Genomic DNA, 25,064 nt, shown 5'->3' with positions numbered 1-25,064 from the left:
CCTGGCTCCCTCCCCCATGTTTCTTTATCCTCTTTTGCCCTCCAACTTGCTCTGTTGTAGGTTTTTTCCCCCCTTTTAGTACATTTCATTTGAATTGTGCAGAACACCAAATAATGACTTGATCTGCTTAATGCAATTTCCTGGTTCTCTTGTGCTCTCTCTCTCTCTCGCCCGCTCAGAGGAAGAGAGATCCCTTCCCCCATGAAGTGTTTTTTCCATTCTGAATGCTATGCTGCTGCTGGCTTGAATGTTGCAATAAGAACTTCAAACAATGCCCTGTTCTGGTCATTGCACATCACTGGCTTCGTGTTTTTGAGACTGCACTGTTTTATTTATTTTTTGTACTTTTTTATATTTTGTTGTCTTTTTCACTCCCACCACACTGATATATTATTAAGCCGACATTAAACCAATGCAGACTTGTGGCTGGTACAGGAACTGAGCTTTTCTCTCTTATTACTTACTTAACAGTGCTGCTCCCATTTTTCTGTTTCATCTGCGTTACAATCTGGCCCACATATGTTCACCAACCAACCACTGCTTGAAAATATGCAAAAAAATTTACGAAAATGAAATTCTATTTTTTTATTTTGTATAGGTAAAGGTAGTCCCCTGAAATTAAGTCCAGTCATATCTGACTCTGGGGTGTGGTGCTCATCTCCATTTCTAAGCCGAAGAGCCAGCGTTGTCCGTAGATGCCTCCAAGGTCATGTGGCCGGCATGACTGCATGGAGCGCCGTTACCTTCCCACCGGAGCGGTACTCATTGATCTACTCACATTTGCATGTTTTCTAACTGCTAGGTTGGCAGAAGCTAGGGCTGACAGCGGAAGCTCATGCCGCTCCCCGGAATTGAACCTGCGACCTTTCGATCAACAAGCTCAGCAGCTCAGTGCTTTAACCCACTGCGCCACCGGGGGCTCCCTTATTTTGTATAGGGAACACCATTCACATCATTATATATAATGGTGGCATAGCAGTTAAATTGCTGAGCTGCTGGACTTGCTGACTGAAAGGTTGGCAGTTTGAATCCAGGGAGTGAGGTGAACTCCCGCTGTTAGTCCCAGCTTCTGTCAACCTAGCAGTTCGAAAACATGCAAATGTGAGTAGATCAATAGGTACTGTTTCAGCGGGAAGATAGCAGCGCTCCATGCAGTCATGCTGGCCACATGACCTTGGAGACGTCTACGGACAATGCTGGCTCTTCGACTTAGAAATTGAGATGAGCACCACCCCCCAGAGTCGGACACAACTAGACTTAATGTCAAGGGAAAACCTTTACCTTTTTATATATAATGGTACTTGCGCATCCATGGATTTTGGTATCCACACCAACCTCAGTGGACACCAAAGGCTCTTGGTACAAAAAAATAGTAGGGAAAGGTCACTATAGAAGGGCAAATGTGGGCTTTTCTACCAAATTATTATCCCGTGTTTGCCAATTCAGGAATGACTTTCTCATATTGCTTATAGGTGTTTCCTGTATTTGAAAAGCGGATATTTTTGCTTTCACAGACCCCAGATATTTTTCACGGAACATTGTGCCACATGTAACAACACCTCTCCCCCCCTCCCAAATTGTAGCAATTTATTATACAGTATTGAAGAAATGACCTTGAAGGAGTTGGGGGTGGTGACGGCCGACAGGGAGCTCTGGCGTGGGCTGGTCCATGAGGTCACGAAGAGTCAGAGACGACTGAACGAATGAACAACAACAGCAACAACATTGAAGAAATAGGATATCAGTTGTTTTGTAGCAGCAATTGCTGTACTCTTAACTTACCAACCGGGATCTTGCTATGAACCTCCATATCTATAGGAAAAACATTTCTGGACTGGGCGTGGATATGCGAAATTGCAGATAATAGCGAACTCCACTGAAATGAAGGCATTCCGAATTATATCATCATGTTGTTAGAGGACCTAAAAATGGTTATGTGGCTAAATAAAACTGTATGTACTATCCCTATGGATACAGGGGCCAAATTGTGCAGTATACATTTATAATCCTAGAAGAATGGGGAGGGGAATATTGTTGCACTTCCAGCCATCCAATGCCCTTTACTGCTTTACAGGTCTCAAAAGGAGATTCTCCACTCCGCATTTTCCTGTTTTCTGATAGTGCTGCTGATCTTCTCTCCTTTCCCTGAGTGCATCAAAACATAATGCTCTTGAATATTATTTATTTTATTTATTTAAAACATTTCTATTCCGCCCTCCTCACCCCAAAGGGGACTCAGGGCGGAGCACAGCATATACAGGGCAAACATTCAATGCCGAGACACAAATTCACATACAATACATAAACATTAAAAAACATTTGTCAAAATATTAAAATACATGATTTAAAAATACACAATTCCTAGTAATCCGGAATTGGCCTGGTCATCTTTCCTATTGCCGCTTTATTGCCCTGTCCCAAAAGCTTGGTCCCACAGCCAAGTTTTTACCATCCTTCTAAAGGACAGGAGGGAGGGGACCGACTTGATCTCACCAGGAAGGGAGTTCCATAGCTGAGGAGCAATCACCGAGAAGACCTGTCTCTCATCCCCACCAATCGTGCCTGTGACAATGGGGGGACGGAAAGCAGGGCCTCCCTGGAGGATCTTAATCTCTGTGATGGTTCATAAGGGGAGATGCGTTCAGACAGGTCTGGGTGCCTGTGACCACAATGAATATTGAATTTTCCACTCAAAACCACTGCTCTAGAACATGGCCATATAGCCTGAGAAAACCTACAACAGTGGTTCTCAACCTGGGGTCCCCAGATGTTTTTGGCCTACAACTCCCAGAAATCCCAGCTAGTTTACCAGCTGTTAGGATTTCTGGGAGTTGTAGGCCAAAAACATCTGGGGACCCCAGGTTGAGAACCACTGCCCTACAACAACCCAGTGATTCCAGCCATGAAAGCCTTCCACAACCCTGCCACCCATTTTTCTTGCCAGGGTTTCCCTTCCTCTTCTCCTTCCTGCCCTTGCATTTTGCAAACTGTGTGTGATATCATAACCTCTTTTTTTTCTTTGCATTCCTCTCCAGCCACACCTTATTTTATATTTTTTGCAGACCTGGAAATCTCCCCCACTTCCTCTCCAAAATATGCCTGCCTTTATCTTCTCTGCACCTTCTCCTGCATGAGTTTTTTGGGGGGTTTTGTTTTTGCATGCCATCTGGTTTGTTTTTTGCAAGCAAAGAAGCAACCAGGCCTGCTTGCTTGCCTCTCTCCTCCCTTCCCTCTCGTCTCTCCTTCTGTATGTGTGCATGTGTGTGTGTATTAGCCTCTCTTTTTTCCCTCTCTCTCTCTGCTCATTTCTGTCTGGCTGGCCACCTTCCTCTCTCTCTCTCTTTCTCTCTCCCCAATGCTGAGTGTCTGCGAGCCGTTGGCTGCTCTGAACCGTTTTGGCTCCTTCCCTTAGTAACAGCTTTAACATTCTGCCTCAATTCCTCTTCAATCTAAATCACACACACACTCACATACAGACACAGAGATTACTTTTTTTTATTACCCTCCTCCTCCTTTCCTCGGGACTTAATCTGTAATCTCTCCCCTCCTCCTTCTCTTCCTCCTCCCAGAAACCTTTCTGATTTTATTTTATTTTTTTCCCCAATCCCCACCCCCAACACTTACACACACACACACACACACACAGGCTTGGGATATAATTGAATACCTTGCATTCTTGGTGTGACTATTTGTGGTTCTTTCCTCTCCCTTCCCCCCTTCTTTCCCCACCATCATTATTCCCACTATTATTATTTTCTTGGGTTTGCAAAAAAAACCCCAACATATATATGTTGCTGCATTGGTAACAGACCCTATCTATGGTTTCCTTTTTTTCCCTCCCCCTTCCGTTGCAAAATAAAGGAGGAGGGGGTGAGAATAGACAGCGAGGCATCCATTGCAAGGTAAGAAAAAACATCCAAAAATAATAATAATCAAAAATTGACAAAAGAAGAAGAAGAGAGGGTTGTGCGTAAAAGTCTTTTGGTGGAAACATGGAAAAAAGAGACATTGGAGACATTGTTTTGCATGGTGGGGGGCTGGGGTTGCTTTAAAATAAAGGGGAATTCATGTTGGGATAGTGTATTTTTTCAAGAGGGGGGAGATCAGAAGATATTGGCCTGTGTTTGTGAATTGGAGGAGGGAGAGAATTGGGGGTTTGGATTTGCAGCCTGGATTTCTCAGCTCGGCCCTCTCTTTCCTTCCCTTGGAAGTGGGGGTGACTTTTCCCCTTTAATCCCCCCTCCTTTTGGTTTCTTGCCTGTGATGTTTTGGAGGTTTCCCCCCTCCTTCAAACCCCTCCCCCTTCAGCCTCTGACCCCTTTATTTTCCTAGGAAAATGGTGGAGATGGGGGAGGGAAAGTAAGTGCCTTTTGGAGAGGCGAAAAAGGGATTTGCGCAAATAAATGCAACCCAGCAGCCATGATGAAGAAGCCAGCTGGTTGGAGAGCCTATTTTTAGACCGATTTGGTGGTGAGGGTGTCTCTCTCTGTGTGTGTATCTATCCCTGTGTGTGTGTGTAAAGGAAAGGCGACGACTTCTTTCCAGGCACAACACACAGAGGTGTGTGTGTGTGTGTATTTTGAATGTCCTGCGCCTTGGGAAGGAAAACGCACACACAGAGGCGCACGGCGGGGCACCTCCATGTCTCCATAAATTTCGCTCGGAAGTGGGGTGTTTTTCTCCACCTGGGAATGTATTTTTGAAAAGGTCAGTAAGGTGTTTTTTTAAGGTTGGGGTGAGGGGGAGGGAAAGTTTGATTTCGCTTGGGGGTTGTGTCTTTAAAAGCTGTGTTTGCAAAGAGCCTTGGGGGAAGGGAGGAAATGGCTTGGTGGCTCAACTCAGGCTGGGGTGGAGGAGGGGAAGGAGAAGCACTGAGCTGCTTGGGTGTCTCTCTCTATTTTTGCACTGTATTCGTTTAAAAAGGCCTGCATTTGAAATATATTTGTGCTGAAAGGTAGCCTGAGCGTTTGGTTTCGGGTCTGGTTTGACTTGATTTCCCAAAGAGACAACATTGAAGCCCCTGGAGACTTCTGAAGTTGGAGGTGTCTTTGGAGAGAAATGGGGAAAGCACCAGAATTGTTATGGAAGAGTTTCTTGTGAACTTCTGCTGGGTTTAAAAATGTGGACAGCCTACACACCTGCATATGTGTGTGTTTATATGTATATGTGGTTATGTATATCTATCTAGGTATAGATTATGCCCCTTAAATTTAGAAATCTTGCTGTTTAGAGAGTCCACGTGTAAAAAGTCTGAAATGTCAGACAACACCCTGCAATAGTGATATTTTCCCTCCTTTTAGAAGTGTTTGGTTTTGGCCTGATTTCCCAAAAAGACAACATTGAAGCCCCTGGAGACTTCTGAAGTTGGAGGTGTCTTTGGAGAGAAATGGGGAAAGCACCAGAATTGTTGTGGAAGAGTTTCTTCTGAACTTCTGCTGGGTTTAAAAATGTGGACAGCCTACACACCTGCATATGTGTGTGTTTATATGTATATGTGTGTGTATATAGATAGATATAGATTATGCCCCTTAAATTATGAAATCTTGCTGTTTAGAGAGTCCACGTGTAAAAAGTCTGAAATGTCAGACAACACCCTGCAATAGTGATATTTTCCCTCCTTTAAGAAGTGTTTGGTTTTGGCCTGATTTCCCAAAAAGACAACATTGAAGCCCCTGGAGACTTTTGAAGTTGGAGGTGTCTTTGGAGAGAAATGGGGAAAGCACCAGAATGGTTATGGAAGAGTTTCTTGTGAACTTCTGCTGGATTTAAAAACGTGGATAACCTACACACCTGCATATGTGTGTGTTTATATGTATATATGTGTATGTATATCTCTATATAAAGATAGAAATAGATTATGCCCCTTAAATTAAGAAATCTTGCTGTTTAGAGAGTCCATGTCCACGTGTAAAAAGTCTGAAGTGTCAGACAACACCCTGCAATAGTGATATTTTTTTCTCCTTTTAGAAGTATTTTGGTTTTGGCCTGATTTCCCAAAAAGACAACATTGCAGCCCCTGGAGACTTCTGAAGTTGGAAGTGTCTTTGAAAAGAAATGGGGAAAGCACCAGAATAGTTATGGAAGAGTTTCTTGTGAACTTCTGCTGGATTTAAAAATGTGGATAACCTACACACCTGCATATGTGTGTGTTTATATGTATATGTGTCTGTATGTATATATTTATAGATATAGATTATGACCCTTAAATTTAGAAATCTTGCTGTTTAGAGAGTCCATGTCCACGTGTAAAATGTCTGAAATGTCAGACAACACCCTGCAATAGTGATATTTTTTCCTCCTTTAGAAGTGTTTGGTTTTGGCCTGATTTCCCAAAAAGGCAACATTGCAGCCCCTGGAGACTTCTGAAGTTGGAGGTGTCTTTGGAAAGAAATGGGGAAAGCACCAGAATTGTTATGGAAGAGTTTCTTGTGAACTTCTGCTGGCCTTAAAAATTTGGACAACCTACACACATACATGTGTGTGTGTATGTATATGTGTGTATGTATATATAGATATATATATAGAGAGAGATTATAGATTATGCCCCTTAAATTTAGAAATCTTGCTGTTCACAGAGTCCTTGTCCACGTGTAAAAAGTCTGAAATGTCAGACAACACCCTGTAATGGTGATATTTTTTCCTCCTTTAGAAGTGTTTGGTTTTGGCCTGATTTCCCATATACACCCCCCCCCCTCCACACACACATATTTTTAAGGCCCACAGAACTTATCAAGCAACTCTGTATGTGTGTATGTGTGTTTATATAGGTGTGTAAAGGTAAAGGTAGTCCCCTGACATTAAGTCCAGTCATGTCTGACTCTGGGGTGTGGTGCTCATCTCCATTTCTAAGCTGAAGAGCCAGCGTTGTCCGTAGACACCTCCAAGGTCATGTGGCCGGCATGACTGCATGGAGCGCTGTTATATAGGTGTGTACACATATGTAATGGGAAAAGCACCAGAATTGTTATGGAAGAGTTTCTTGTGAAGTTCTGCTGGCCTTAAAAATTTGGACAACTTGCACACCTCTGTGTGTGTTTGTGTGTACACACATAAATGCATAGATTATGCCCCTTAAATTTAGAAATCTTGCTATTCAGAGAGTCCTTGTCCACGTGTAAGAAGCGTGAAATGTCCCTGTAATGGTGATATAAGAAGTCCTGTAAGGGTGATTATTTTTTTCCTCCTTTAGAAGTGTTGTTGTCTTGCAGATTTAAAACTTGAGGGAGTTAACTTCAGACCTAGACATGGTTATCTTATGCCAGCAATGATCAAACATTCATTTTATTATTCTTCCACAACGTGGAGCAAAAGTATAAATTAAAGATGGCTCAGGAGGAGATTGGTAGATTACTTTTGAAGTGAAGCAAGGGTCATACTACTACTACTACTACTACTACTAATAATAATAATAGCAGTAAACTCCTACTGTGGATATTCTAAAGGAAGAAAAGTTTCAAAAAACAATTAGAGAAGTTTGGTCAAGAGATGAACTTTTTTTAATGGTGTCCCTGAATTGCCTGGTTCCTGACTCTGCCATGTGCTTTACTTCCTCATTATTACTAATGTTGTATGTCTGTGTGAGTATGTCTTGATAGAGGAAGTTTGAACGAGTTTATGTAAGAATCACACAATTCTCATTTTTTTTAAAAAAAAACTAGGCAAAGGGTAAGTAGGAAGGGAAGCTGACTTAAACCTGGAATAGTTCAGTTCGCCACCCAGACTAAACTTATGCCTTACATTCATGGTGTGTTGTAATAAAATAAATGAGTATCCCACAAAGCATGTGGTCGGGAAGGAGTGTCTGTCCATGTTGTATTGGAGACATCTGTCTCAGTGTTCAAGGGTGGATAGGACTTTCACTTGTACATTTGGAATATTTGAGTGTGCTTTTTGACCAAGGCCTCATGCTCTGAGGCCTTTGTGGTTTAGATAGTCTATGATTTTTTTTACTCAGACTTCCTGCAGAACTTAAGGTCTGACCACGTGAGCAGTGTAAATACAGTAAGGGTTTGGTACAGAGGATCTATTCCCCCATTATTGATTTAGAACTGCCATCATCCTTCACTATTGGCTATGTTGGCCAGGGCTGACTGACTGTGAGAGCCGTTCAGCAGTGGAACTCTCTGCCCCGGAGTGTGGTGGAGGCTCCTTCTTTGGAAGCTTTTAAGCAGAGGCTGGATGGCCATCTGTCAGGGGTGATTTGAATGCAATGTTCCTGCTTCTTGGCAGGGGGTTGGACTGGATGGCCCATGAGGTCTCTTCCAACTCTTTGATTCTATGATTCATGGGAACCATAGTGTAAATTATTATTATTATTACTTATTTATTTTTATTTTGTCTTTCTCCCACGGGTGGGACTCAAAGTGGTGAACCAATGGTTAAAAAAGAAATTACATAATACAAGAGCACAACATCACCCCCCAACCCAAACAAGTAAACAATAAGCAAAAACACATTGTATAAATCATATAAAATAAGCATAATAAATAATGACGTTTTCTAATTAAAAATCCATGGGCTTCAGGCCACTGAGGTTGTCCTAAAAATATTATACTAAAAATCCTCGAAGCATCAAATCTTTGGCCATGTGAACTTTGCCAGATGGAAATAGCCTTCAATTATGTGTCTTGACAACAGTAACAACCTGCCTAGTCCTAGCTTATTATGGGTTGTCAGGAAAGTCCTGCTTCCAAAGAAAGGTTTTAACCTGGGAGCGAAAGACCACCACCGAGAAGGTCCTCTCGCTCATTCCCACCAATCATACTTGTTACAGTGGTGGGACTGAGAGAAGGGCCTCTCCTGATTATCAGGACTCGGGTGGGCTAGTAGGAGGAGACGCGGATCCTCAAGTAGGCTGGGCTCAAACAAAGTGTGGAGATACCAGATCTGACCTTTCCCTGATAATGGGAAAGTCCCAGTGAACTGCAAAACTTCTAAAGAAACAGAAGATTGTGTTGCTGATGCCACAAGAGTGCAAATGCTTCTTCGAGGGGCTGTTTATATGAATGTCCAATAGCTAAGCAAATCTGGTAATGGTGGCTCTGGCCATATGGTTTGTTTAGATTGTTGGCAGCTTGGAAAATTGGAGAAGAGTTTGTTGGGAGTATGTATTGTTGAAAACAGAGGCCATGTCAGTATTGTGTTCTCAACACTAGTGATACTATATTATTATAAAATAATAGCAGTTGGTCTTGACTTCATCTGGGCGTATTGATGAACAGGTTAATTTTGTTGCTAACTGAAATTTAGAATTCAATGGGATACATTCAGTTGGTCCTCTATTTATTATAATGGAAGAAAAAACAACATTGGATCTTCTTATTCTTTATTCCAAAAGCTGACATAATAAATTTGGTTGTACACAAAGGTTGTTTGCTATTGTAAACCACTGTGTTGGCAGGAGCGCTGACTGAAAGCTTGGCGGTTCAAAACTGGGGAGAGGGGTGAACTCCCGCATGTCAGCTCCAGCTTCTCATTCAGGGGCATGAGAGAAGCCTCCCACAGGATGGGAAACCATCCGGGTGTCCACTGGGCAATATCCTTGCAGACAGCCATTCTCTCACATCATAAGCGACTTGCAGTTTCTCAAGTCGTTCCTGACACTATTATTATTGTTGTTGTTGTTATTATTATTATTATTTGCCATTAGTGTCTTGTCTTTGCAAATTTCTTGGTTACCACTGCTTCTGTATTAGTAGAACTAGCTCACTTTTTACATTCTAATGATACAAGCATGGAAGAAGCTTCATAATTTATAAAGTCAATTATTTTTTTTCACATAACTTTCAGTAGTGTTGTAGAGTTCACTGCAATAAGATATGTTGATAGCCACTAGTGTTTAGGCCTTTTCATCTTCTCACACCTATCAGTAGAAGAGCGACTTTTATGTACTATTATCCAACTCACCTTGGAAGTATGATGGAGTATGCAACCACGTGGGCAGGGTTGATAGTGTGGGAACAACACATCCAATATACATAACCTCTTACATAGTTGGTAGTAATGTTCCTATGCAAGGTGTCTGTGACTAAGGACTGGGCTGTGTGGAAATGTTCCTGCAAAACTAGTCATGTGATTGACGCAGGTCTTCGGTAGTTTTTACAACCATTTATTGGACCAGTTTATGGAGACGTCTTGTTCTTGACTGTTAGCTATGGTCCTTTATTTGAATTCCCATGCTGAGGAATATGCCTTTAAATATAACAGGGCTGGGGAATGTGTGAACCTCTAGAAATTGTTGGATTGCTGTTTACAACAATTTTGTGCATTTGGAATAGAAAGTCTTTGAAAGTGGGACATGTAATAGGAGATGGGAGAGTGTCATGATACTTAGGACATATTCGTGTTGGAAACAAAATGGTTATGTGTGATTTTGGAGGCCACTCAATGTACTTTGGGCCTTACCACACCTGAACATGTGTGTTTGTTTTCCCATCTTTTAATAACACAAGTTATGTAAGTGCAAGGTTATAGCCATAAAAGTGGAAGACACACACACACTTTTCCAACTTGGGAATGGATGGCAGGCCTCCCAAATGATTATTGAGAACACCTGGAATGTGTTTAGCATTCCTTTCTTAAGGGTAGATAGAGGTGAAGGAAGTATTAGCACGATTTGTTTTGGCAGTGAGTTGGGCTTTGGAAAGGTGTCTTGAGGCCTAATACGACACTCACATGGAAATATGGGCTTCTCTATGGAGAAAAAAATGCAGGATGACGTGGAGTTCTTGGATATATTTGCAATGTTTGGGGTTTCTTCAAACAATGAACCAAGGGTACATGTGGAAAGAGAAGCCAAAAGAGCCTTCCATTTGGTGATAAAGTATTCCACAATTTCTTTGATGTTTTCAGTTATAAATGTAACTACAAAAGTGTCTACTTTTGTAATCATTCCAGCACTTGCCATCAGGACACTTGTTGGGATCTGGAAAACAAACATTGCAAAATCTGGCTAAAGAGAAATGGTTGAAAGTTCAGAACTTTGTGTGTTAGACTGATTGAAATAACTCAAGGTAGTATGCAGCTTAAAATGTGGGGTATATGTTTATTACCATTTTAAAACAAGGAATGGTATTAAGAGGGATCTAGGCCAATATTCGGAGCGAATAAACCGCTGTTACTGAACTTGCTGACCGAAAGGAAGGTAACGGTGCTCCATGCAGTGCACATGACCTACAGACAACGCCGGCTCTTTGGCTTAGAAAGGGAGATGAGCACCCCCCCCCCCCCATAATTGGACACGACTAGACTTAATGTCAAGGGGAAATCTTTACCTTTACCCTAGGCCAGTATTGGCATATCTGAAAGGCTTGCTATTAAGTTTTACCTACAGTGGTGGTATGCTCTCTGTGAGGGCCTTATACACAATATTTTTATAATTTTATGCATGAAACAAAGTTTGTGAACATCAAACCATCAGAAAGCAAAGGTGACTTTATTTCACCCACCCATGCGGACAGTTTTGGTTTTTGAAGTCTTTCAGATTTTCAGATAAGGGACGTCCAACCTGTATTATACTGTCAAACAAATCCTCTATTCACAGGTGTTGCCCGTCCTCTACAATTGGATTTTGTGACATCCTTACGGTAGCACCAACCTTTGTGAGACTGCTTCTCTTGGGGAACTTGCCATACTACTTCTTTGTTTCTTATTCCTCCTTCTCAACTCTTTTGTTTACCGTTTAATATTAAAACACTTCTGCTTTCTATTTTTTTTAAATGTTCTAGCAGTCAAATATTTATAGTTTTAATCAGATTATCTTTAATCTGATTTTGTTTGTTCGTTCCCTCTTTTATATCTCACTTGGCTGCTTGCGGAGAGGTGATTCATAAGTGTAGCTAATAATAAAATATTGTAATTGCTTACATAGTGTGAAAATAAGGTCAATATATGGCAGGGGAAAATTCCTATATGAGCAAGTGGAAGATTAAACTTGTAGGTATCGCTCTGTTCTGAATTTATTTAATGTAATTGTAAAATGCGTATAAGTCACCTTTTTTCACAGAGGTAGTTGAAGACGGCTTACGTGAGACTACATCATCTAGTAAATATACGTATTAAATGTTGTTCAGAGGAAAATATACTGCACTCTTGATATCTGCTGGGGATTGGTTCCAGGACCCCCTCTGGATACCAAAATCCACAGACGCTCAAGTCGTTATAACAGTGAAGTAGTGAAATGGTGTCCCTTATATAAAGTGGCAACATCAAGTCTTGCTTTTTGCAATGAGTACAGGGAATACGGAACTTTACGTGGATATGTGAAACTGTTAATAGTGAACGCTATTGAAATGAAGGACTTCTAGTCCAATAATGCCATAGAGTCACACTGGAGGACCTATATAATAAAACCACATAGAACTGTTACTTGATACGGAAACTTTCTTAGTGTACTGTACCCAACAATTTAAAAACAACACAGTCGTCCTACAATACAGATTTCTTCACGGTAAACTGCTAAGTGAATTACGACAGCAAAAAAGTGCTTGTGTACATAGAATTAGAAAGAATATGTTTCAACCGAATGGAAAAACAAACATGTCCCCTGTTGCAACACAACCAGGATAGCCAAGTAAAAGAATTACAGTGTGTTTTATACTGCAAATTCATATTTCAACATATATTATTTTATATGTCACCTTCCTGTCTCAGATCTAAAACAGTAGTTAAACTGTGTTGCTGGGAATGAAAGTCTTGCTTGAAGACCAAGTTCTCTTGATCTCCAAATGCTTCTTTGTAGATGTCTTCGATGTAATATGGAATTAATGTGACCAATAGTATGTTATTGGACTGCCACTCTGAACATTTGCAAACGTTGGGCTTTTGGACTTGTAGTCCACCACTATCTGGAAGGCTACCAGATTTCCACCTCTCATCCAATTATGATCAGTTACCATAATTTAAATGTAAAGCATATATTGCAATTTTTCTTTCAAAATTCTAGGACTACGTTTTGTTTCTTGGTGCCATCATGTCATGTAATTCTATTTTTCCTTTTCAGTAATGTTGAATTCTGCATCTAACAGGTCTTATTCCTGTAACATCAGTATTTGTTGGGTGTCGTTTTTTGGTTGTTGACCTTTTATAGTGCTGATTAAGCATTTCCAGTTTTTACCCTCTGGCACTATGTTTATAGGTTCTTAGATATGTATATTCAATTTAAATTACTCCATAAATTTTGTAGGGTTTTCTTAGGGAAGGTATGTTTGGAGGTGGTCTTACCAGTTCTTTCGCAGAGGAAAGAAGTGGTAAGACCACTTCTTTCCTATAGCCTATACCATCTAGTAGAGGTATGCAAAACGCCAAAAAAAAAAAAAAACAGTTTCGTTTTGAAATAAGAATTTAGTATGCTCCCTGTTTCATTTCGTAAGTGTTTTTCAATTATCTTGAGAGATCTATTTTGTTTCAGTTTTGAAACACCAAAAATAGTTAATATTTTGTTTTGTTAATCTACTCTTTTGCGCCAATGGGAACACTTCCAGAGCTATTTTCACTGATATTTTATGGCTATCAGGATGAAACTCGCTATGCTTGTAGGACACATTTACCACTGCAAGATCTCCAAGTTTCAGAACATTTCATTCATTCGGTGATTTTTGGGAATTTTGTAAAGTTTTTATGAACATTTTTTTTAAAAAACTATAATTGCAATTCCCTTGAATTTCTCTTCAATGACAACATAATCAGGGCATTATTCTTCCAAAGTTTCAGAAAGATTCACACATTCACTAATTTTTAGATTTTTTTTTCAATTTCAGCACCTCTAAATCATTGGTTCTCAACCTGTGGGTCCCCAGATGTTTTGACCTTCAACTTCAAGAAATCCTAACAGCTGGGATTTCTGGGAGTTGTAAGCCAAAACACCTGGGGACCCACAGGCGGAGAACCACTGCTCTAAATGAATCCTCATAAATGGACACAACATAGACATACAGCTCACACATGTAAAGAAAATGATCCTAAAGGGCTCCTAAGTTGTGGCTAGTTGGCTGTTGTTGGTTGAGTGGGGCTGCATGCAAAAGTATTGGGGAGCGAACCAAAAACAAGCTGAGTCATGAAAACATACAAAAATAAACTTCTTTCTAAATTTTCACAGTTGGTTGTTTTGATTTGCTCTGGTTTTGTAAGTCACATTGTAAGTTCGAATTCGCAATAATTACAAGTTATGACCCATGCCTGAATTTTTGCACAACTCTACCACTAGTATACGTTGGTGGTCTCCCATACAAGTAGTAAGCAGAGCTTACCTTGTTTAGCTTCCAAGATCAGATAGGATCTGGTGCTCTTAGGATTTTTGGATGGCGGATTAGAATAGTTTTTTGGAAATGCCCATTAAGTAGGTCTATAGTGGCTAGCCCCAGAATTTTGTAGTAACTGGTTAAAATAGTTACTATTTTACTTCTCTGTGTCTTTGTCCAAGATTATTTTGGTCAGTAGTATGCTAAGGGAATCTCACCCCTTCTGTGAGCTTTTCGGGTTGTTACTGTAATGAAGTCAGGTGCCATCAAATCACAAGGCGGCTTGTATATGCCTTCAAATTGCCTTTTGATGTATGGTAGCCCCATGAATTGCATAGGGTTTTCTTAAGCAAGGAACAGTCCAAGATAGTTTTGCTACTTCCTTGCTCTGAAATATATCCTACAGCACCTGAACTTCCCTGATTGTCTCCCATCCAATTATTAACCAGAGGTGAACCTGCATAGATTAAGATCCAACAAGATCTGGTGCCTTTGAGGTTTACGAACAGTTACTTAGAATAAGTTATCTTGGAATAAATTAAGTTTTTATTGGATACACCTTGAATTTGGATGTAATTGTTTAAAATAGCCAGGTACTCGTAATATAATTTATTTTGGGAATTATAACTAAGGTCTGTGTTACAATTGTATCTCTAGTGATAGTAAAACCATGGAGTTTAAAAGTTTTATACCTAAGAGAAGTTGTGGTTTCTTTGAATGTTGGAACTTGGATATCACATGTTATACCTTGTGATGCTGCCTTGAAGTGTTGGCTTGTAATCTTTTGTTGGTGTGGATGTTGTGTTTTGTCCCAAAAGCCAATGGTTTGTAGCATTCAGAGAAATGAATAAAATTATATAATTTATATTTGAGAAACGGAACAGTGAAGAGTTGCACGTAAACATTGTAAATACAGTGGTAACTAGTTAAAGTGTCTGTAACATTAAATTATACGTAAAATCGATTGGTTTTTAAAAATCTGCCATCAAGTTGGCTTTGAGTTATGGCAACTCTTATGAACTCATGTCATCAACAACTCTGCTCAAATCTTGAAAACTCATGTCTGTGCCCTCCTTTATTGAATCAACACCTCCCTGAAATGGTCTTCCTCTGATTGCTTTTTCAAATAAAACAGATTAAAAACTTGCCAATTTCTAGGTAGATCTATTCGTCTGTTCAGTAAAATCAACTGGCTCATTGCTTTTGTGGATTTTGATATAATCAGTGAATGGTTCTGCAGAGAGGGAAAGGCAGCAATACTGCTTTGGGCCCCCCACTGCTACCATCATTTTCCTACTCAGGTTTTCAAAAAGTCCAGGAATGTTGTTGTTTTAGGTTTTCCTAGGAAGGCCTAAGCTCCTGCCTTTCACCACTCTATTCAGAGTCAGCTCCCCCCTTTTTGCGAGAGATAGAGTACTTACCCCCTGAGTAAGTCAACCCAAGTTTTGGGGTTGATACTTTGCCTTAAATTACTAAATGTATATATAAGTGAATATAGTGCACGTACTTGGATATAATAGGTAAAGGCACAGAGAATTGAAAAAGTCAGTATGCCCACCCTGCTCCAGCTTTTGCTTAATTTTCAAAGATTTGATGCCACCAGTGAGTAACATTGCATTCAACCACGATCGTGTCGATTGAGTCCTATGTCAAAATTGTTAGCCTTTAAGGTGCCAGGAATGCTTGTTTTTATAAAACGAATTTATAATTACAAGCAGGATCAACATCTTTCATCATTTTTTATGGAAATGTGATAGATGTAATTTGAAATTATTGCTTTTGGTAAGGAATGATAGCCCAGGTCATATTGAGTGGAATATGCTGGAGTTCTGCATGTTCTGTTTTATCATTTTAGTCATTGAGTTGGTGCACCCTATGTTGCACTGGGATGGTATTACACTCCTTGTGGTAAGTGCATTCTATTGTAACTACTGGATACAGTGGTTTCCTGTAAACCCACAGGAAGTTTCTTCATCTGTGCAATGCAAGTTGATTCTGTAGGCATATATATATATACACACACACACACACACACACACGAAGACGATCAGTATTATTTGCCTCCCAGTTGATATTGACTTATGGCAGCCCTTTAAATAGGAGATCCCCAACAACTTTGGGAGCATTGTTTTGTCATGTTGATTGAATCAATGCATCTAGTATTGCTTGGTGGATTTCCACCCAGACGTAATCAGGCCTGATACTGGGTTGTAGGTTTTTTTGGGCTATATGGCCATGTTCTAGAGGCATTTTCAGGAGAAAATGCCTCTAGAACATGACCATATAGCCCGAAAAAACCTACAACAACCCAGTGATTTCGGCCATGAAAGCCTTTGACAATACAGGCTTGATTTACTTAGCTTCTGAGATCAAGGTAATTAGGCCTAATGATGACCTGTCAATTTATTATTGGCACATTGATGAAGATGCTCACACATAGTTGATTTTCCTCCATATTTGGAATAACGGAAGAGACCACATGGGCCATCTACTCAATCCTCTGCAGGAAAAGTACAATCAAAGCACCCTCGACAGACGACCATCCAACCTGTTTAAAAGCCTCCAAAGAAGGAGCCTCCACCAGACTCCGAGGCATTGAGTTCCGTTGTTGAACACAGTGCGTTCCCCTGTTGAATAACTCTTACAGTCAGGAAGTTCTTCCTAATGTTCAGGTGGACTCTCCTTTCCTGTAATTTGACCCCATCCCTCCGAATCCTAGATAGTTTTTAGGGTGGTGCCTTTAGGTGATTGTAATATTTATTGTTTTATTTGAAGTCATTATATCCTGCTGTTATAACCCTATGTTAAAACCCCACCATTGAGCTGGTACATCTGATCAATTGACATCCATAGGCTTCCACATACAAGATCTCTGACTATTTCAAATACGATTGGTAAAGATCTGAAACCAGATACCTGTTAGTATATATGCAATAGTGAGCCATTTCCTGCATATAATCGAGAATGTATGTATCTTACTGACCTATTTCTTTTTAAAGGTTATGCATAATTTTCCGTACAAGTAATTCAGATGTTATAAATTGGTAGGGCTTGTTGTATATTAGTACGGTAAATGTGGGACCTGGTTTCTTATGAGATGCTTCTTTGAAACTGTGGTTCCCAAATTCAAACCTCCAGATGCTTGTGGACTTCATCTTGCAGAAGACATGGCTATCGTAGCCATTATTTTAGTTCAATATCTGGAAAGTGATAGTAAACATAGGAATATATTTTTTTAGTTTGTGACCAATCCTCCTAGTTGAATATTTGATTAACGGGTGCCTTCCAGATGGTCTACACCAGTGGTTCTCAACCTGGGGTCCCCAGATGTTTTTGGCCTTCAACTCCCAGAAATCCTAACAGCTGGTAAACTGGCTGGGATTTCTGGGAGTTGTAGGCCAAAAACATCTGGGGACCCCAGGCTGAGAACCACTGGTCTACACACTGTCATCAGTCCTGGTCAGCATAGCTGGTGGTGACATTTTCTGTGTGATGTAGTCCATTTTTTCCAAGGGCCATATTTGCCTTTCCCTGCTGCAGATTAATACCATCATATATTGATTTTGCTTTGGCTGTATGCTTTAGCTTGGCTGACACTTCAGTGTAAGAATCATCTATGTATGTACTTATTTGGATTTTTAGGAAATTTCATCTGTCTGGCTCAAGGCAGATTGCAATGTAGAAGCTATAGGAAATCAGGCAGATAAAATGTGAACGAAAGCCTCATAACAGGCCTGTGCAACTGATGACTCATCTGAGCAAATGCAGTTTGCTAGCTGTGTATAATGGGTTTCAAATGTACTTGTCTCTGGTTTTTTTTTTTTTTAAATTCTGACTGCTGGGAAAAGCTTTAACTCCCCTGGGTTACGTTCTTTATGTGTAGAAAGGCCTGTCTTCATTCTGCAGTATCTCCCTTCAAGGTTAAAACTTCTGGAGAGCTGTTGCCAGGTTGCGTTGACTGCTGAGCAAGATGAACCATATGAGGGAATTTCCCAGACTGAAGAAATAGGGTGTTATCAAGTGCTAGAAGACTACAATGAATTTCTGGCGATCTATGGTTGCAAGTAGAAACAGAGTGTGACTATACTTAAAGGTGGAAATGAGACTGTGCTACAGGTGGATTGATTCAATTTAGGAAGTCACATCCCTGTATTTGGAAAACATCAGCTGGATAGTAGACAACCAGGATGCTTGGAGGCCACTGATGGGGTTGCCATAAGTCAAAATCTAGCTGATGGCAAATAATAGCAGTTGCCTGGTTCAACAGGTGACTCCTTTAAAAGTTATTATTATTATTATTATTATTATTATTATTATTATTATCTTCCTTTGTACCCCGCTAGCATCTCCCGAAGGACTCGATGCGGCTTACATAGGCCAAGGCCTCAAAACACAACACAACAATACAACACCTAAAGCAAATTAAAAACAGTTAAAACAATATTAACAACAAGCAATAAACAATACATCAAGACACTATAAAACTGGGTCGGGCCAGAGTAATGGGTACAAGATTAAAAGTGCTGATGTGACAGGAGGTATGTAGGATTATAGGGTAAGTGCAGTGTGCAGTGTGCAGCAATCTTAGTTCTACTAAAGTGGTTCTGGGACTTGGTATTGGAGATTCCTAATCTGGAAAGGCACATCGGAACAGCCAGGTCTTCAAGTTCTTTCTAAAGACTGCCAATGTAGGGGCCTGTCTAAGCTCTTTTGGGAGGGTGTTCCAGAGTCGGGGGGCCACCACAGAAAAGGCCCTGCCTTGTGTCCCCACCAAGCGCGCCTGCGACGCAGGCGGAATCACAAGCAGGGCCTCTCCGGATGAACGAAGAGAACGTGTGGGTTCATAGACGGAGGTGCAGTCACGCAGGTAGGATGGTCCCAAACCGTTTAGGGCTTTGAAAATAAGCACTTGCACCTTAAATAGGGCTCGGAAAATAAACGGCAGCCAGTGGAGCTGGCTTGTCTTGTTCATTCATTCAGTCGTCTCCGACTCTTCGTGACCTCATGGGCCAGCCCACGCCAGAGCTCCCTGTCGGCCATCACCACCCCCAGCTCCTTCAAGGTCAGTCCAGTCACTTCAAGGATGCCATCCATCCATCTTGTCCTTGGTCGGCCCCTCTTCCTTTTTCCTTCCACTTTCCCCAGCATAATTGTCTTCTCTAGGCTTTCTTGTCTCCTCATGATGTGGCCAAAGTACTTCAACTTTGTCTCTAGTATCCCTCCCTCCAGTGAGCAGTCGGGCTTTATTTCCTGGAGGATGGACTGGTTGGATCTTCTCGCAGTCCAAGGCACTCTGGCTAGTGTGAGCAAAATATTACTAAAAGATGCTTGGGCCTTTGTACATCTTTGTACAGCAGAGGAAGGGAGTTCTAGAGGTTGAAGCACCCTAGTTTTCTGGGAGGCCTATACTCTATGAAAAGGTGCATGTGTGAGTCGGAAAAGTCAAGAGGATTCTCTCTTCATCTGAGACAGTGATGGGCAACCTGGAAATAGAACGTAAAACTTGAAGGCCAAAGTGAGATTCATGTGAAAAGATACATCTCAAATCTTTAGTTCTTATGTCAATTTGTATACATTATATTATATACTATTGTTTCCTGTGTTTGTGATTTGTGTAGTTTCTCATGTTGTCATATTTGTTTTGAGATTGGTTTGTTCGTATCTTGCTTGCGGCAAGTAGGGTGGCTTCTGAGCACCTGAATTGTATATCTGTTTCTTGGTGAGAAAAGCATTCTGCTTTTATGCTTCTCCGGATCCATTTTGGCTTTTGTGTTTGAAACATTTGAATGTTGATGGTATGGCATTGTTGTTACGCATATACTGTGTACACAGCTAAAGAGTAGGATTTTCTGCAGCTGTTTTGAGCAGCATTTGTTGGGAGCAGCTGGCCAATAAATCAGAACCCGAAACGAGCTGAGAAGTGGAACCAGTAAAGATGGTGTGGTTGTTAGCCTCAGTTTGTGGAAAAATAAGTGTTTATAGTCTTTCCTGTTAAGGACATCTTGCATAAGAAGAATTGTTTTGAAAACCCTTAATTGCCTTAATTGTTTCTTGGGAGAATGTCCCTATGGTATGTTCCAGGCAGCAAGTGACCCAGGAACCAGATGATTGGGGTTGTGAGAGCTCTTGAGGACTTAATTTGATCCAGGACACTCACAAGGAATCCAACAGCACGAAGGGAAGTGTAATGCTACTGGTCCAGAAGCTATTCAGGAAGCCAGTAGTCTAGATAAATAAAACAAGCAAGAAGTTTTTTTTAAAAGGAGTTGGAAATTGTAGCCTAATGTTAAGAAAACACTGAAAAATATTGCAAGGTGGGGTAGTCTGAAGTTCTTTGGTCCTTCATGCATTTTGGATTTCAACTCCCAGAAACTGCAGGCAGCTTACCAGCTGTTAGGGATTGTGGTAGTGGACTTTTTTTAAAAAAAGGGGGAGGACCAAATGTTGGGAACCACTGTCCTAGAAGATCACAATCAATTCCTGGTGTCCAATGATGGGCACAAGGAAAAGTGGGAGATTGAACTGCAGATGGACGGTGTACTTTAGGTGTGCCATCCTATTACAGCTGACCTTTAAATTATCTGGAGCTAATTTCAGACTTCTTGTTTCAGCAAATTATCTGTTGGATTTATTGTCAAAGGCTTTCATGGCCGGAATCACTGGGTTGTTGTAGGTTTTTCGGGCTGTATGGCCATATTCTAGAAGCATTATCTCCTGCATCTATCACAGGCATCCCCAGAGATTGTCAGGTCTGTTGGAAACCTCACAGTCTCTGAGAAAATTGGGTGTATATATCTGTGGAAAGTGCAGGGTGGGAGAAAGAACTCTTTGTCAGTTGGAGCTAGGTGTGAACGTTTCAATTGGCCACCTTGATTAGCAGTTGATGGCCTGACAGTTTTTAGGTGTGGCTTGTTACTGCTTGGGGGAATCCTTTGTTGATAGTTGATTAGCTGTCCCTGCCTGATTCTTGTCTGTAGTTCCCCTGTGTTTGAGTGTTGTTCTTGATTTACTGTTACTAGTATTAAAAAAACTCTAAAATTATAACAGTAAATCAAGAACAACACTCCAACAGACAAGAGTTCTTTCTCCCACCTTGGACTTTCCACAGATATATAAACCCAATTTTCCTAGTTTCCAATAGACCTCACAACCTCTGAGGATGCCTGCCATAGGTACAGGTGAAATGCAGGAGAGAATGCTTCTAGAACATGGCCATGCAGCCCAAAAAACCTACAACAACCTATCTGTTGCATTGTTATGTGGATATGGATATGAGTGACTTTTTGATCCTCCCATTTTTTGATTTGTATAGAGTTTACTTTGATCAATGTGGGGATACTTTTTGAGCTGAAGGGTCAACCTTTCAGAGAGATTGTTGAGAAATGATTCTGGTGGCACATGAGGCCAGACCTAAAAGGTTAATCCTAAAATTACATTGTATTTTTGTTTAAGCTTTTTACTGTCACAAACTAAACTCCAGGAGAAGCATTTTAACCCCTTTAGAATGGAAGAGTGGAAGGCTCTACTAAATCCTGGGAAGCTTCTAAATGAGGGTGTCATGAGAAAGTGGATGTAGGCTAGAGTATGGTTCTCAATCTTCTTAATGCTGTGACCCCTTAATATAGTTCCCCATGTTGTGGTGACCCCCAACCATAAAATTATTTTCGTCGCTACTTCATAACTGTAAGTTTGCTACTGTTGCGAATCGTAATCTAAATATCTGATATGCAGGATGTATTTTCATTCACCGGATAAAATTTGGCACAAATACCCAATATGCCCAAATCTGAATAGTTGGGATTGATGGAGGGGATTGATTTTGTCATTTGGGAGTTATAGTTGCCAGGATTTATAGTTAACCTGCAATCAAAGAGCATTCTGAACTCCAGATTTGGCTCCCAGTAAGTTCCATTTTTGTTTCCAGGGCCCGGGAGTCTCCAGGTGTGTGTGTGTGTGTGTGTGTGTATGTGTGTTGGGGCAGCAGTTAATATTTTCCAGAGTTCCAGGAACTGACACTAAATTTATATCCATTGCGTACAGTAGTTTCTTTGTTTCATGCAAACCTAGGAACAATGACACAAGGACTGTTACCAGTCCAGGGGCCAATCTTTTGAGTAGCACCGGTCTAAACCAATCATTGTTGACTCAACTAAAATTATTTCTGTGTGCCTCCCAAGCAAGTTGTGGATGGAAAACAAAAACATGAGTACTGTATGCTTATTTAGTACTCCCACTTCAATAGTTATCCGAACAGCTTAAAAAAAAGATACTTATTTAATTTAGAAAACCTGACAGACAATTGTCGCAGGCGAGCACTAGGCATCTGCTCTTGAGTGATCTTTGATGAACTTTTGTTCAAACTGCAAATCTTTCCAGGAAGTCGTGCTTGTAAAAGAATACATCACAGCTCTCTGTGGCTTGACATTTTGCATTTAATCTGTTGTGATTTTCCTCCTCCATTTTGCAGCTGAGCAAAGTTGGTTATGATAGATGTCTGGTGATAATGCGCAGTCCATATATTTTTGTTGTTCCTTTCTAAACAAAAGCATATCAAGTCAGCCTAGTTTCATGCTGAAAGGGTAGATCTATGTATTATCCTGGAAATACGTGTTTGCCCCTAAATGGTAATAAATACTGTATGTGTGTGTTTTGGAAGGTTTATTTTCTTTCTGTCACCCACACCCCCTAATCCAAACTGGTTTTATACTAGGAGAATAAGAAAAAAACAAGCTTCCAGATATTTTGCATTTCATGTCCCATAATCTGACTAATGGCCATACTAGCTAGAGGTGGGACTTGAAGTTCAAAACACTTGGCGCGCTCAAGGTTGAGAATCCAGTTGCATTTGTGCATTCTCTGTCTCCCCCACCACTTCAGTCATTTTGCCAATGCATTTATTTTATTAATGTTTTGAGGAACTCTCTTGATTTGCTTGTAATAAAGCAGCTCCACAGGAACTAAAGCTGCCTAATTATGTGCATGAAAATTACAGTTAAAGTGCCAAATCATAAATACCTAAAATAAGCAATTAATAGAGTCAACCACAGTTCTCAAATACCTGTTCAAGAAATACTCCTTTCCTTATACCTTTCCCTTTGCACTTTTTTGGGGGGCAATTTTGGGCAACATAGGTTTCAAATCTTGGATCACTTTTTGGCATAAATTGGTCTTCCTGAATATAAGCAGAAAATTGCTGTGAGGAATTCAGGTGCTTGATTTTAATGATACTTCCTTTTCTTAATGATACTTCCTTTTGTCAGGTGTGGAGTTCTTTCTCCCACTCGTCTGAGAGATAAGATCATTTTTATCTTGTGTGTGTTTTCTCTCTCTCTCTCTCTCTCTCTCTCTCTCTCTCTCTCTGTGTGTGTATGAGACTTCAAGTCACCTGTTGACTTATGGTTACCCTATGAATTTTAGGTTATTTTCTTAGTCCAGTAATACTCAGAGTTGGCATTGCCATTTGCTTTCTTGGAAATGTAGCTTATGGTAATTGGTATGCTGTATGATATACCTGTTTTTTTCCATATGGACTGGTGAGAATGAGTATGGAATTCAAAGAGACATGTTCTGCATTTTGTACAAATTGTGCTGTGTTGCTGGACCTTTATGGAGCAAGTGCAGTGGAGTGTAGGCCCACAAATTTCTTTTGCAAGGCTAATATGGCCTTCTAGACTTTCACAGTTTCCCACCTCTGTCTTTGATTCATTTCAATTAATAAGTACATATATAATTACCCTTTGTATTGAGTAATAGACTGAACAAAATAACTGGAATTCCTAATATAAAAATAATCACTAATATCTGTTGAAATACCACAAAAGCAGAACAAACTAGCAACAGTAGAACATAATTAAATCACTTTCTTATTTCCAGAAAGAGTTTTAAACGGATAATTGCAAGATAAAAGTTTTGAGATAATGGTGTATCGAATGGAAGAGTTTTCAACATATTGATAAATTTAGGTTATAGTTCAGAAGAAAGTTTGAGATGTGAAGTTGATATTCTCTGATTCAGCTTTAATTCTGGAATGAACATGGTTTAAGGGCTTTATGCAAGTTGCTTACTCATATTCCCACTTCTAATACATGAATAATACTAACCCATTTGCAGTGATTAGGTGTCTGAACTGTGCAAGCACTTAGAACACCTTTTAAAATGCTCATTATGATTATCACCTTTTTATAGTTTTTTGGGTTGCAATTGGTAACAGACTCCTCTGACACTCTGAAAGGGCTGGTGACGAGCTAGATCTACCAATTCTTGGGAACAGAAGATACTCACAAATTGTGTTATTCATATCAAACACAGCTGAGCTGACTGTTGGAGACACCTTATCAAGAAAGTGGCCAGCTGTTGTGAGACACTTTTAAATGTGTTTTTTGCAAAAAATAAATTGTTTGCCTAAAGCAGTGGTTCCCAACCTTTTTTGACCAGGGACCACTCTCCAACATTAGTACCAAAAGGGTTACAAATCTTTTTTTGGGTCAACTTTAGATTCAATTTGGTTATTTGGGGCGCTGATTCAGAAAATTGTATTGGATAGATCACATCAGCTCTAGTTTCTGAAATAGAACATATGCCATCCAGTAGTCGGCATCTGCTCACCCACAGAAAACCATATTTAATAATCTAGACCTGATGTGGGAGTAATCATCTTTCGTGGGTTGTCAGCCCCTCCCCTCCCGATATCCCCATTGCCTCGGCACTATAAGAGGGTTTTGTGAGACCAGTCACTCTTGTTGCGTGGTTTCGTGGCAATGATGTAGTAATGGTGAGGCCATTGGTTCTTGCAGACCATTGGTGGTCCGTGGACCGCAGGTTGGGAAC

General features: G+C 40.4%; 1 protein-coding gene across 4 annotated transcripts in view; it reads left to right on the top strand.

Moving 5' to 3' along the window:
• Positions 1–3,349: 3,349 nt before the first annotated feature.
• TBL1XR1 (TBL1X/Y related 1) overlaps positions 3,350–25,064 on the top strand; it is a 218,870-nt gene continuing 197,155 nt past the window's right edge. For 2 of the 4 annotated variants that reach the window (XM_060767487.2, XM_060767489.2), the window contains exon 1: positions 3,350–3,902. The gene's annotated coding sequence lies outside the window, so the exon portion shown is untranslated. Of the gene's footprint in view, positions 3,903–4,258; positions 4,708–25,064 lie in introns of those variants that run through there. The other 2 variants (XM_060767488.2, XM_060767490.2) reach the window with 1 other exon arrangement.

The sequence above is a fragment of the Anolis sagrei genome, chromosome 3 (genome assembly GCF_037176765.1).
Source record: "Anolis sagrei isolate rAnoSag1 chromosome 3, rAnoSag1.mat, whole genome shotgun sequence".
In the NCBI taxonomy this organism is placed as follows: domain Eukaryota; kingdom Metazoa; phylum Chordata; class Lepidosauria; order Squamata; family Dactyloidae; genus Anolis; species Anolis sagrei.
This window is presented reverse-complemented; position numbering and strand designations above follow the sequence as displayed.